This window comes from Propithecus coquereli, unplaced genomic scaffold (assembly GCF_000956105.1).
Source record: "Propithecus coquereli isolate 6110/MARCELLA unplaced genomic scaffold, Pcoq_1.0 Scaffold120, whole genome shotgun sequence".
Lineage (NCBI taxonomy): Eukaryota > Metazoa > Chordata > Mammalia > Primates > Indriidae > Propithecus > Propithecus coquereli.
The window spans coordinates 5,249,566-5,264,005 of record NW_012136081.1 but is presented as its reverse complement, the minus strand read 5'-3'; positions in this window follow the sequence as shown (position 1 = coordinate 5,264,005).

The window sequence follows — 14,440 nt, the reverse complement described above, 5'->3', positions numbered from 1 at the left end:
GTTTGAGGTTGCTGTGAGCTAGGATGACGCCACGGCACTCTAGCCCGGGCAACACAGTGAGACTCTGTCTCAAAAAAAAAAAAAGAAATGGTACTCACGATTTTGCAGAACTGGAGAAAGCCATGACCCCTCAGACTGAAGTTGGGGTTCGATCCTCAGCAGGATAAAGGATAATCTCTCAGCACTGCTCTGTGGACTTGGGAATGGCACAGGGCATCCTTGAGACAAAACGCCGTTTTCCAGAAAGCGTTTGAAATGTGGCCTCAGTAAAGAAAACACAAGTGACCAACAGGAAGCACACGCAGGATGGGTCTCTGACGGCGGAACGGAGCCCGGGTGTGAGCCCAGAATGATATGCGGCAGGTTGTTACTGTGGGGAGGGTGGACGCCCGTGGAAGAGGGGACCCAGAACGGGGGGACATGAGAGGTCCCTGAAAACAAAGCCAGAGCCCGCCCCATCGTGAAGTGGTGTCGCAGTTACTGAGCTGAGGACTTTCCGCGATAATGTAAGTGAAAAAAATCAAGTATCGGCGTGCCTTAAAAACAAAATAGCAAGTGATTGGCACCTGCAAATCCCTGTGTATGAATCTTTAGCTTATCAGAATCTACTTGATGTTGAACTGCTCCGCGTGAGTGAGTGTGTCCTGCAACGGTTGGTTCCACTCACCTGCCCACCGGCTTTCCCTGTCGCTGTCATATGTATTGCACCCGTGTGCTATAAGCCTGACAGTACGTTGGTGTCATTTTTGCTTTAAACACTTATGTGTCTTTTTTGGGTGGGGGGCAGTGGTCATTTATTTTATTCATTCTTTGTCGAGGTGAAATTCACATACCGTAAAAGTAACCATTCAACGTTGGGGGTTTCGTTGGCTTTTGGGGCCCTTCCCGTTCTTGCACCCCCGGCTTTTTTCCGTTTCGTTGGCTTTTCATCGCTTCTGAAGGAAACTCTGCTCGCGGACTCCCGGTTCTAGACTCCCACGGCCCCCGGCAACCCCGTCTGCTTTCTGTCTCTCTGGGTTTGCCTGTTACGGGTATTTACATACACGGAACCCTGCAATACGTTACCTTTGCGTCTGGCTTCTTTCACTTAGCATGATGTTTTTGAGGTTTACTGTGTTTTATTGTGTGTCCGTTCTTCACTCCTTTGCATGGCTGCATAATATTCCATCTTATGGACAGAACACGGTTAATTCATTTGTTTAGACACGAGTTACTTTTTACCTTTTGGCTATTGTGAATAGTGGTGCATCAGTCACAAAGAAATTAAGAGAAGGAAAGAAGAAACCTATATATAGCCTATAATAGTATGCATTTATTTACCACTTTTGGTGTTCTTCATACCTTGCTATAGATCCATCTGGGGCCATTTACTTTCAGCCTGAAGAACTACCTTTAGCATCTCTTGCAGTGAAGCTCCGCTGGCGAACAATTCTCCCCAGCTTTGTTTACCTGAAAAGGTCTTTCTTTGACTTTCGTTTTTGTAGAACAGTTTCAGCAGATACAGAATCACAGTGACAGCTTTTATTTTCTCCCAGCGCTTTAACCGTGTCGTTTCATTGTCTTCTGGGCACGTACTGTTGTTCCCTGGGCGTAACGTATCGTTTCCGTTCTCCTATAGCTTTGAAGGCTTTCTCTTTGTCTTTGGGGTTTAGCAGTTTGCCTGTGATGTGCCAAGGTTTTTGTTTGCTTCCTTTATCCAACTTGAGGTTCGCTGAGCTTCTCGAATCTGCAACTTAATGTTTTTTTTAATCAAATTTGGGGAATTTTCAGCCATTATTTCGTCAAATTTTTTTCCGGCTCTCTCTCTTCTCTCCTTTCCTCTCCTGGGATTTCAGTTACATGTGGGTTAGATTGCTTGGTATAATCGCAGGGGTTTCTCAGGATATGTTCCTTTTTATTTAGTCTTTTTTCTCTGTACTCTTTGGATCAAATAACTTCTATTGTTCTATCTGCAAGTTCACTGATTCTTTCTCCTACTGTCTCCAATAAGCCATTGAGCCTACCTAGCGAATTTTTCATTTATGTTATTTTACCCTTTAGCTCCAGAATTTCCATTTGATTCTCTTTTTATTTTTGTAGTTTCTATTTCTCTGTTGAGAGTCTCATCTATTTATTCATTACAACTATATCTCACTTTAATTATTTGATCATATTTTTTATAGCAACTTTGAAGTCTTTGACTACTAAATCTAACCTCTGGGTCCATTCAGAGTCAGTTTTTATTGACTGCCTTTTTCCTGAACATGGATCGCAAGCTCTTTTTTTTTGTATGTCTAGTTATTTTTTTGTTCATAACTGGACATTGTAGATAATATTTTGTAGCAGCTTCAGATTCTGTTATGTTCTTCCAAAGATTATTGGTTTCTGTTCTAGCAGGCAGTTAGCTTGCCTGGTCTGAAACCGTAGAGTCTGTCTCCTCCGCAGTGTTTAGGGGCTGGTGTCTCTGCACAGTGTTTCTGCTTCCAACTGTAGCCTGTGTAGCCTGCCCTCTGCACCTGCACGCTTGACAGCTAACCAAGGATTTGAGCAGAGTTTACATTGAGACTTGGCAGCTCACTCTCTCTGTGGTTCCCTTGCCTTGGGGGTTCACCTTTAATTTTCCAGCTACTCTGCCAGCCCCGTACTCTGTCCTCTGATACCTCAAACCAGTAAGAATTCTACCTTCTGCCACCCGAGCTGTGCATGAGTTGAGGAATACATGCAATCAGAAGAGCAGAAAACTCTTATCGCCCATTATGGTTATATCTTTCAAAGTAGATTCCTCTCGTATCTGTTTGGTTTATATTCAGATTTTGGGTCTGAATGTACACTCTGGACTTTGCCCTTATATTTCTGGCTCCTCTGCCAGCCCCGTACTCTGTATTCTCTGGAAGGCGGTGGCTTTCTACTGCCATAGCTGCGGGGCTGGGGAGCAGAATGAGCAGGGGCTGGCCTTCCACACCTGTGTCAGCCCCTCCCTGGCTGTGGCTTCCATCTGCCGAGGGCATTTCTCCACAGGGGGCAGTGAGAGGTTAAGAGCCAATGGTGGGCATCAGGCTGGTAAAGGAGATTTGGGCAGGCACTGATAGCATCTGCCAGTGGCGAGAAAGGATCCATTCCAGCTCTGTTGGGGCCGACTGCCCTGGAGATCAGATTCTTGCAAAGAACCTCTGCTATGACCCCACCCCGTCACCCTCCTTTCTGCTTATCTCCTGAATGTGCTTTGGAAACCTAGAGGGACGCTCAGGCTTTCTCTCTGAGACCCCTTACCCATGATTCTGGGTCCCTGGGCCTTCAAGGACCACCATAGGCAGCTTTATTTCAGGGAAGCCGACGTCTCAGCCTCATCTGTCCTGTGAATCTTTACTGATAGATACCCTTTCTCAGGAATGAAATTAAGCACCAAGTTTCTGTTTCACATAATCCAGCCGGACCCTGCCCCTGCCCCTGCCCTGCCGCTGCCCCCGAGGGCTTCCTCCTCCTGCCGGTGGAGACAGGGTGCGTAGAGAGAAAACACTCGAGTGAGGGGTGCCTTGATGGGAATTTTAAATATTTTATTTTCATAGAATTTCTGATGGTATTAAAAATGTATATACATTTGATTGTTTTTGCCTTCTTTTAAAAAGCATATTGGATTTTAGGGTCTTTCTTTTTCTGCGGTGATGTTTCTTGGGTGGGTCCTACCTCTGAGTTCTACCCCTGGTTCATCCATGACATCGGGGCTTGTCCGTGTCGATAAACGCCAAAGCCTGACTGCGCTGATGCCAGCAGAGGTAACGTGCTCTATTTTAAAAACCAGCCACCATGAATGTTCTATACCGGCACTCTGTTCTCACCTTTGAAAAGAGAACCCGACCACTGAATGCCAGGAAAAAGCGGCTCCTTTGGAGAGAAATGCGCAGGCCGGGGTTAGATCCCGAAAGCAGACAGGAACCGAAAACAGACGCCAAGTTCCCTCCTCGCAGAAATGGCCCGGCGATGCTGTTAGATGTGGATGACTAATCGTGCTTAGTGCCCGCTGCTGTCAATTAGCCTCATTAGCACAAGCAATTTGAGCACAGATGACATTACTTTAATTACCGCAAGCAGCTTGTTCATTTGCGGAGAGGGGAGCATTTCCAAAAAGGTCACACAATTTGGAAATTAGTCATAACCTCCTGCCTTGTTAGAAATTTGGGAAGACAAGGGGCGGGGAAAGCCGTAAATGAGCACATACAACAATAGAGGTGATGAAAGTTACACAGTAATTTTTACTATTACTTTTCTACTATTTTATTTTCTCTGCTGAAGTGGACTGGAGCCATTGTAAGCTTTCTTTTCTGAAATCTGTGCGTGGGAGGCAAAATTACCGCATTAGAGTTCAGCCGAGACACTAAGCCCATTAGGAGACGGGATGCAAAACAGCCTCTACTCTGAGCCTTTATTCAACTCAGCCCTGCAGCCCGGGGAGGGGCCGGCGAGGACCGGGGGAGGACAGCCCAGGGAGGGTGGCCCAGGCCCAGCGAAGACAGTCCGGCCGAGGTCCTTTCCCTGGAGGCGGCTTCCTGCCTGGCTGCGGTGCAGCTCTGATTGCCCCTCCCGAGCTCCCTGCCCCCCACACCTTAGCCAGGGGTCCCTGTGGGGACCTGGAGGGGGAGCACCCCAGGGTCGGGTGACACCACTGTGTCCAGCCTACTGTGGTCCATCTAAGGGCCCTTGTGTCACGCCCACCATCTGTGGCAGGTTTCTGCCATCCGAATTCCCCATTTCCTGCCAACACCTCTCCTCCCCTCACCCATAAACAGGGGTGGCCATGACTGGGTGACCTTTGACCTTATATCCATTCTCTGTTCGTTGGTGGCTGCTGCACGCTGGGCCCTGAGGACATTGTGGTTCTAGGGACATCATGGTCCCTGCCTCCATGGGGCTGATGCCCTGGAGGAGCCGGTGGACACCGGACACACAAAAGGCGAATTGAGACGGCATGATGTGTCACCAGCCAGGAACCGCAGACTGAAGAGTTTGCAGCCAGGCGCGGTGGCTCACACCTGTAGTCCAAGCACTTTGGGAGGCTGAGGCAGGAGGATCGCTTGAGGCCAGGAGTTTGAGGCCAGCCTGGGCAACATAGTGAGACCCCATCTCTACAAAAAATTAAATTAAAAAAAGATTGCAGCACGACTTAAATTCAATGAAGCTGTATTTCACAGGGACCCCCTCCCAGAATTTCTTGGCACGTGTGCACCTGTGGAGCCACCCCCGGAACCTTCCCCTCCCAGCCCCGTCCCTCCTGAGTCCGACAGGAGGACGCTGCAGCTTGGGCCCTTCTGGGCTCCACAAAGTGGAGGCAGCGCCCTGGGCTCTGTGGGGTGTGAGAGTCGCTGTGGGGTGGCAGGTGGCCGGGTTCCCTTGTCCTTGCTGCTCTGCGGCATTCCATGATTTAGTGACCCATCCTGGTGTTGATGGACATTTGAGCTGCAGACACATTTTTATCTAAATGACATACTTAGGTGGCTACTAGGTGCTCCGGTCTGATGTGACCATTTCCTTGATGGGGTCCCCACATCACAGCCTGCGGCCCCACGCTCACCCCGACCCCACCCTCACTCCTTCCTGTCCCAGGGCCACCCAAGGCAGCTCCCAGGTTGGCTGAGGGGTCAGAGGGCATCCTGGGGCTTTGGTGGGTCCCAGGGGTTGGGGGGCCGCAGCCCTGCCTGGGCTGTAGCTGAAGCTGCCCGGCGTGGCCTGCTGCAGCGGCTCTGGCTACTGGCGGCTGCCAGGGCCTGGCCAAGGGAGGGAAGTAGAGACAGGAGCCACGTCACTGCTGAAGGGCTCCATCCCCAACCCCAGGCCCGTAGGTTCCTCCGGCCTGGGGAGCCAGGCGGGGCTGAATTCTGCCCCCAACAAGACTGGGAGGAGTTTGGGCTGCAGCTGCAGTTCCGGAGCCCATGGAGGGGGCCGAGGGGAGGAAAAAGTGTCACGCTGCTTTTCAGGAATGGAGAGAAATACACAAGGGACATGGCTTCCTCGAGGGGCTGCCTGCCCTGGTGCGGTCCCAGCCGAGTGGCTGACTCTCCTGGACCAGGCCCCCGGCCCAGCCCGGGTCTGACACCGAGCCCCCAGCGGAGCCTGACTTGGCAGGTGGGTCCACGGAGGGAGGGAGGCAGATGCCTGTCCGGGCCGCCGGGAGCACGTTCTTGGGGCAGACTGACTGTCCTCGTTCACGTTTATCCTGCGAGGTGACATTTTAAAGCCCAGATATTATTTTTATCGAGCAAGTGTCAACATGCCAGACAGGAGTTTTGTGGTCTCCCGTCACTGTTCCTGCCTGGGGACACGAAGTCCCAGAACAACTTGCTGTGTTCTCTCTGCACTCCCGCACTGGGGACACCTGGGGAAGTCTGTTCGGAAAACAAAGGCTGCACACGGTGCGGAGGGATTTCTGGGGACAGTCGAGCGTTTCTGCAGATGAGCGCTCTGCAGCCCTGGGGGCTGTGCCGGGGGGACCCGCCCACCAAGAGGACCTCCAGGGACAGTCCCTGCCAGCAGGGCTCCTCGAGAGAGCAGCCCAGGACCCCATCGGGAGCGCAGGTCCTCGAGAGGCCTCTGTCCTGGCCCGACTGTGTCCTCTGACCTGGCTAAGCTGTGTGTCCCCCAAAGCAGGGGGCGGGAGAGACTGAGCCCCACAGGGAGATGGTCCCTCGTCTCCCCAGGGAAGGAGGTGAGAGGTGGCCTGAGGCTTGTTTGTCACTATGAGGGTGGAGGAGATGCGCCCCACCCCTCCTGTGCCCATGCAAGGGAGGACGTGACGGAGGAGGCCAAATACATCCCGCTCACCTGTGCCCTGTGTGACACCTGCCGCTGGGGGCTGCGGCAGGGGGACACTGCTCATGAGAGTCTAATGCAAGCCCCGGCCCTGGGGGCCGTCATGGCACACGGTGGGGGAAGGGGAGGCTGCTGACACCCTCCAGGGCACAGGACAGCCCCTCGCCACAGGGAAGTTGTGGCAGGCCTTGTGGGAAGGGGGGAAGGTGGGCTGGCCACAGAGGCTCCACCAGGCAGGGCTCAGCCCTGGGTCCCCGAGGCGGGGTCTCGTGGGGTCTCCATCAGGGCTTGCCTCGCGGATCCTTGGGCCTTGGCAGGACCTGCAGCCACCCACAGGTTAGGACCCGGCCAGGGCCCTCGGTAGCGGGTCACAGTTCAGGGAAGGCACAGAGCAGGCGCCACCCCATGCACCCTGTGTGTCCAAGGGCAGCATCCCAGCACATAAGCACATGCTAATATCCCCATCCTAATGCCTTAGAATGCCCTTGGCTGCAAGTAAAGAAACATCTGACCAGCACTGAGTTAAAATAGAGACATGACTTATTCCCCTTCCCAAGGAGGCGGGCGGGAGGTGGCATAGGGCTGGCTCCTTACGCAGCCACTCGGTGCTCTCTCTGCCACCCCCTCAGAACGCTGGCTCTCATCCCCACACGTGTGACCTCATGGTCTTAAGGGGGCTGTACGGCTAATGCCATCACACCAGTGTCCCACCAGGGAAGAGAACTTCTTCTCACCCAGCTTTGTAGGCCACAGGGACGGCTTACCTGGGAGAGCTGTCACAGGTGCTTAGCTCCGGGTCCAGGAAGAGCTTGTGGGATAAATGAAGGAGCGTGTGCCACCAAGGAGGTGCGTGAAGGCCATTCTGTGTTTGTCCCGACGTCAGACAACTCTCGTGCTGCCTCCTGCGGTCCTCCCGAACCTCAGAGCAGCCGGAACTGGGGACGTTGCCCACTGTCAGGTGGCCTAGGACACCAGATGTGAGAACATGGAAGGGCTGGGAGGAGGGTCCCCGCTCCACCGGGGCAGCCTGAGGCCGACGGGTTTGGCAGTGCTGGTTTATTCCGCCCTGTGTGAAGGGCCATTTCCACCCTGTCCCCACTGGGTGAGGGCGCAGCTGTGGAGAAGAGTGAGCGAGGGTCACCCAACGGGACAAAGCGGGGGCTCCTCCACCGAGGACAAACCTCCAGTCCCTCTTGGTGACGCCCAGCCCAGCCCTAGGCCAGCGCTCCCCCCGCCAGCTCAGGAGACACCCGGCCAGGCCTCTGCCCGCACATGGGTCTGGCCTCTGGCAGCCACCAAGTCGCAAAGCCGCCTGGCTCAGGGCCCAAATGGCGCTGCAGGTGATGCGGGGGAGGGGGCTTCCCAAACGCCACCTGGACAGCCAGCCCGGCAGGTGCCGCCACCCAGCTGTGTACTCTGGCGGGGCGGCCAGGGAGGGGCGGGGTTGTGCCTGTCTGTCTGTACACATCAGCCCTGAAATGCGGGGCCTGACACATCCAAGACACGGGGCCCGTCAAGTCTCGCCTCTCCCAGAAGCCCTCCATGACTCCCTAGGGCCGCAGGGAGCACCGGGCCTCCTCACGCTCCGGCCTGTCCTCCCCCAAGCCCCAGGATCCGTTCCCAGCTCCGATGGCCCCTGGAGCTTCTCTCACCACTTCCTACTGTGCCATCTTGTCAAAGCCCAGGGTGTCTTGCAGGCGAACCCAGGTGTGTAGGGTCTGAAGCTTATACGATCTGTGGCCTCTTTAAGAATAAGAATCTAGGCCGGGCGCGGTGGCTCACGCCTGTAATCCTAGCTCTCTGGGAGGCTGAGGCGGGAGGATCGTTTGAGCTCAGGAGTTCGAGACCAGCCTGAGCAAGAGTGAGACCCCGTCTCTACTAAAATTAGAAAGAAATTAATTGGACAACTAAAAATATATAGAAAAAATTAGCCGGGCATGGTGGCGCATGCCTGTAGTCCCAGCTACTTGGGAGGCTGAGGCAGGAGGGTCGCTTGAGCCCAGGAGTCTGAGGTTGCTGTGAGCTAGGCTGACACCACAGCACTCACTCTAGCCTGGGCAACACAGTGAGACTCTGTCTCAAAAAAAAAAAAAAAAAAAAGGATAAGAATATAAGAGAACCAAGACAAAGGTAGCTGTGGAGGTAAATACCGTTCAGAATGAGAAATGAAACCGTAACCGATCACAGATTTGTACCACCAGCACTGCAAAATCACAGTTCTTCTCGGTCAGGGGCTGACTCACTCTGCAATGGCGGTCCCCAACGTTTTGGGCACCGGGGACCTGTTTCATGGAAGACAATTTTTCCACGGAAGGGGGTGCTGTTGGCGGAGCTCTGCGGCCTGGTCCCCACAGGCCACAGGCCAGCGGCCCCGGGGCTCGGGGACCGCGGCTCTGCAACACCTTCGCTGAGCTGTGGGACGCACACGGTCCACCTCACACAGCGAGGACCCTGTCCCGTTATTTTCTGTGGCGAGAGCGGGAAGATGACATGGCCCTTCTTCCGCCGTGGCTGATCAGAATTTATTTTTTGTTATTCGTGGTGCAGAGAAATTTCCTGAAGCTTTGCAACGCAGTACTGGTGACGCCGTGTCCACAGATGTTCCCGGGTTCACGGGGGCTGCGGGCGCGTAATCTGCGCACAACGGAACCGCGGCAAGTTTTGCTGTGTTCCGTCCCCTCAAGGAAGGGAAGAAGGGGCGCGGTCTGCGCCACGTTAGTGAGCATCCTCAGAAGAGGCCTCTGCAGACAGAGCGAAGTATCTGCGACCAGCTTCCGGCTCTGTCCCCGCACTGTGTCCCCGCCCGCGCACTCCAGGGCTGGCTGCTGCGGACCGGGTCACGCCTCACCAGGCCGTGCCTTTCTGCGGCAAGCCAGCCAGTCGGCACACGGTCCCTGGACAGGGACATTCCTGCGTGGGGACAGCCAGCGGCAAGCTGTTTCCAGAAGAGACCGTGAACTGCGTGAACGAACCCCACTGCGGTGGGTTCGACTGTATCCCCCAAAAGATGTGCTCAGGCCCACAGAGCTGAACTTGGCCAACAACCTGAATGGACCCGGAAGCAGATTCATCACTGAGCCCGAAGAAAGGGGCGTGGTGCCCCCACACCCGGTGCCGACCGGGGGGTGGGGCTCACTGGGAATGGCTGAGCCCCGGCCCGGCTCCTGTCCTGTGAGACTGGCACAGAAAACGGGCCTTGTCCCAACTTCCAAAGGTGGGACGCCGAGACCCTAACCCCGCAATGGCACAGGGTGATGGCGTCAAGGTGAGGTCGTGTGGGTGAGGGTGGCCCTGATCTGATGACCGGTGTCCTCACGAGGGAAACTTCGATAGAGGGACACAACAGACACACAGAGGGAAGGGGCCCGAAGCAGAGGGGCAGAGAGGGGAGGGACGCTGCCACCTCCCGACCTGGACGGGGCCAGGAAGCACCTTCGCCTGGAGCCTTCCGGGGAGCGAGGCCCTGCTGACGCCTCCACGTGAACTTCTGGTCTCCAGACTGCAGGGAACAGACAGCCGTCGTTTTAAGCCACCCAGTTTGTGGCCATTTGTTCGGCAGCCACGGGACACACACACCCGCCCGATCCAGACTAAGGGGACCCCCAGCTCAACTTCCCTTAGCCGGACCCCAGAAATGCCTGCAGCCCAGCTCCGCCGTGGGGACGGGTGGGACGTCGGGGGAGCGAGCCTGCAGTCCCCCACCCCGACCGCGCCGGAAACACCTGACTTAGCCCGAGTTAAATGACTGTGTGAACACCTGCCGAGCACCCTCCCGGGAGGGGCACGTGCGGGGTGGGGGGACCACAAACTGAGCCCTTAGCGTGAGGTGAACTGCTGGGTTTGGAGCTCAGCTTGGCTCCTCCGCCTTCCCCAGCGGCTACAGTCCTGACCCCCCAGCCTGGGACCCCTCCCTTCCTCTGGGGTCCCCAGTGACCCAGCGCCAGGACTGGCCAGGTGGTTGGACCAGTGAGTTACGGGACTGGGTTGGGGTGCAGGGTTGGGGTGCAGGGGTGGCCACGGTGGGATACCCGCAGCCCTGGCACAGAAACCCTCCCTTCCTCCATGAGCCCGGGACGGGGGCTCCTTCAGGGTCTCCAGGGGCTCGGCGAAAGGCCAGACTCCACCCCGCTAAGCGTGCGGCAGGGAATGTGGCTGCAAAACCCCCACCCCAAGGGAGGCTGGGGGCAGCTGCCTCAGGGTGGGACGTGGGATCCAGAGGCCAGGTGCGTCCCCACCGCCCGACCAGCTCAGGCAGCCCGGCCTCACCGCACGTCCACCACAATCGGTGGCTCCCGCTGACCAGCCTGTAAAGCTCTTCCCGGTCCGACCCTGACCACGAGTCTGGCTTCACCTCCTCCCGGCTGGAGTCCCCAGGAACGTGGCCCAGCCAAGCCAGGAGGGAAGAAGAAGATGGTCTTCAGGTTGTTTCCATATAAAATCCTACAAGTACAGCAAGGAGCACATTACTCTTACACCTGCGGGTACCCTTGAGTCCATGATTAGAGAAAGAGGCCGGAGAGGAAGTCGGCAGGGAGAGCCGGGCGAGTGGACCAGAGGTGGGGGGAGGAGGAAGGAGCTTCCCGGGGGAAGGCACGCAGCGGCCTTGCAGGGGAAGTGGTGAGAGGAGACACCAAGGCAGGAGACAAGCGGAGGCGGAAAGAGGCCTGAGAAGACGCAGACAGAGGGGAGCCAGGAGGGGCGGAAGGGGAGCTGGCTGGGGAGGGCAGAGGTGGACTCGCCCCTACCGCTGAGCTGGATTCAGAGCCCAGTTGGCCCACAGCTTGTTGTCATAAATAAAGTTTTATCGGCACGCTCGTTCATTCATGTGCTGTCCACAGCTGCGTCCACGCCACAGTGAGGAGTTAGTTGAGCAGCTGTGGAGAACGTGCGGCGCTTTACAGAAACCTCGCTGACCTTTGATTTAGACCGAGGTTGTTCCTGCTTCCAGGATCGCCCGCCCCTCGGGCCTCACCGGGCGATCGAAGGATTTGCCCCTAGCTAGACCCAGGCGAGGGGGCGGCTGCCCATCGCCTTGAGTGGCCGCCCTGGGTGGCCCTGAGACCTCCCCACCCCGAGTCCCTTCTGCGTGTGGATAACGCCCTGGGCTCAGAGCGGGGCTCTGCTGTCTGCTGTGAGCTGGCCCTCACTCGGAAGGGTCAATTCTCTAGAATGTTCTCAGCTCAAGTTCTTATTTCTGGCAAATAGTCTTGAAATGTGTTTTTAATAGCTTCAGATGAAACTCAAATCTTGTTAGGTGACGCGAAAGCAAATTCGAACATAAATCTCCATTTGCCTTCAACGTTTTCAAATATTAAAGTTATCAATGGAGAGGCAAGTGAAGAAATAAACACGCAAACGGGATGGGTGAGACTCAGTCTTCGTCTCACCCCGTGTGACTTGGGCCCCCCCACCAGCGCCAGCGCTCCCCGCCCCGCCCTCTGGCCGGACGCGAGTGGGAGCGCTCAGGCTCACAGCCCCAGGAAGGGGCTTTAAGTAAGGCCACCGCCAAAACTGCGCAGTGACCGCTGCTCCAAGGAGCTCGCTTTCACCCTGTGTTCAGGGAAAGCAGCTGTGAGACCCCCAGTTTCCGTGGCCCAAATTACTAATAATTTCAGCGTAAATTAGGCCATTATGTCCTCACCGCCGGGGTTCTTTTCCCGGTTGATGAAAAGCAAGCATTGCGTCTGATTGTCCTCTCCAGGCACAGGGACCGGGCAGGGAGGAGGGAGTCCCGGTCCATGTCCCCTCACCTCTCCTTTTGGACGAGAGGGACTGGTGACCCTGGGCAGGGGCTGTGAGCTGGAGCTCACACTTGCACCCCCCACCCTCAGCCCTGCAGGCCCGGGTGACGGCTCCAGGAGGACTTCGGGGACCATCGCTCAGCAGGAGAGAGGCTCTGACTCCCACCCTCCAAGATTTACAGAGCTCGTGATGGCCGGGCACTGCCCTCTGTGGGTTCCCTGGGCAGGGGTGACCAACACACAGCCGGGAGGGGCCTCTGCAGGTGGAGGCGCAGGCACAGGGCAGGGGGAGGCCTGTCACAGGGTGTTATGGACTGAAAGTGTGTCCCCAACGTTCCTGTGTGGAAGCCCTAACCCTCATGTGATGGTGTCAGGAGGTGGGGCCTTTGGGAGGTGATTAGGGTCAGATGAGGTCATCCAGGCCAAAGGCCAGCAGCTGGAAGGGCACTGCAGAGAGGGAACAGAATGAGCAAAGGCTCAGGGCGGGCAGAGGAAGAGCACCAGGGGGATTTCAGATCTCCAGGCCAGGAGAAAGGCTCTGATTTCACTTGGTTCTGCGGGCAGTGGGGAGCCAGGGAAAGTCATTTCTTAGAAGAAAAAAGCAGAGATTGTGCTTTAAGGAATGGACTCTAAGGAAGCAGGATTTGTTCTTGTCACCTGCCTCGCCAGAGCACTGGCCCTTCGTCCGCACAGTCAGGGTCAGGTCCGTGTCCTAGGACCCCACGGCCCCTGGAGCAGGTGTCTCAACTCTGCACACTGGCACTTGGGGCCGATGTTTTGTTGTGGGGGGAGCTGCCCAGTGCACTGGGAGGATGTTCATCAGACACCCATCCCCATCTCTACCCGCTACCCACCAGTAGCAGCCCGGAAACCATCGTGGGTGCTGGGGGGCTGGCACCCTAGCGAGGCTGCCTGGTGATTCCTGTTCTGATTGGCACCCCAGCCCGCCCCGGGGGTCAGCAGCACCCCTGTGCCGCAGTGGGAGTCCAGGCAGGCGGAGGTCTCAGCAGCACCCCCCTCGCAGGCTGGGTGACTGACTCTCAGCAACAGGCAGCCCAGCCCCCGGGGGGCGCCTTGAGCTGGGAGCGGGAACTGCCCAGAAGTCTAGCGGGGGCCGCTGCTGCCAGGAAGCCTCAGCACCCCAGCACATCAGCCGTGAGCCGATTCCTGCTCTCACCCGCCTTCCTCGCAGGGCCCACGCCCCCGACTCAGTTCTCCGTGGGCGGGAGGCAGCTTCCCGGCCTGGCAGGGACTTGCCAGCCAGGACAGAGGGCGGGAGGAAGCCGCTCCCACTTCATCATGTTTTCAGGGGATTGATTTTTTTGGTTCTGTTTTGTTTTATGAAAAGTTCATTTTTGATATATTATTCAATTAGGAAACTTGCCAGGCATCGTGGTGCTTTTTCAAAAGGGCAGAAATAACCTAATAAGTCAAATTCGATTTGGCGAGCTGGAGTCTGTACGTTTTCCAGAGTCACTGAACTGCCGATGCGGCTGACATCAGGGAGGCTGGGAGGGACACGTGTGTCGTGACCAGGCCCCGGGAGGTGGGGTGGGCGTGGGGGAGCCGGACACTCGGCGGGCAGGTGCCCCCAGAGCCAGGTGGTTCAGGGGCCTGGGGAGGAGAACGGAGCCGCTCGGACCCCTGTCCCCGCACGGATCAGCCTTGAGTGCGCCTCCTCCTCCAGGGCCCAGCCCCGATTTCCTCGGCAGGAGCAGGCAGGGCCCGAGGGTAGGAAGGTTGGTCACATCGGCCAGAAGCAGAGGGGATTCCGGACAGGGCGAGGCACGTGACCCAAGCACCGGTCACACCCGGAGCCACCCAGGCAGAGCGCACACGCACTGCGCCAGCGCTGCCGCGCACACGCCCGTGCACGCCATGACTCACGGGCCCCGACGCGCACGCTCACACTCAGTCAC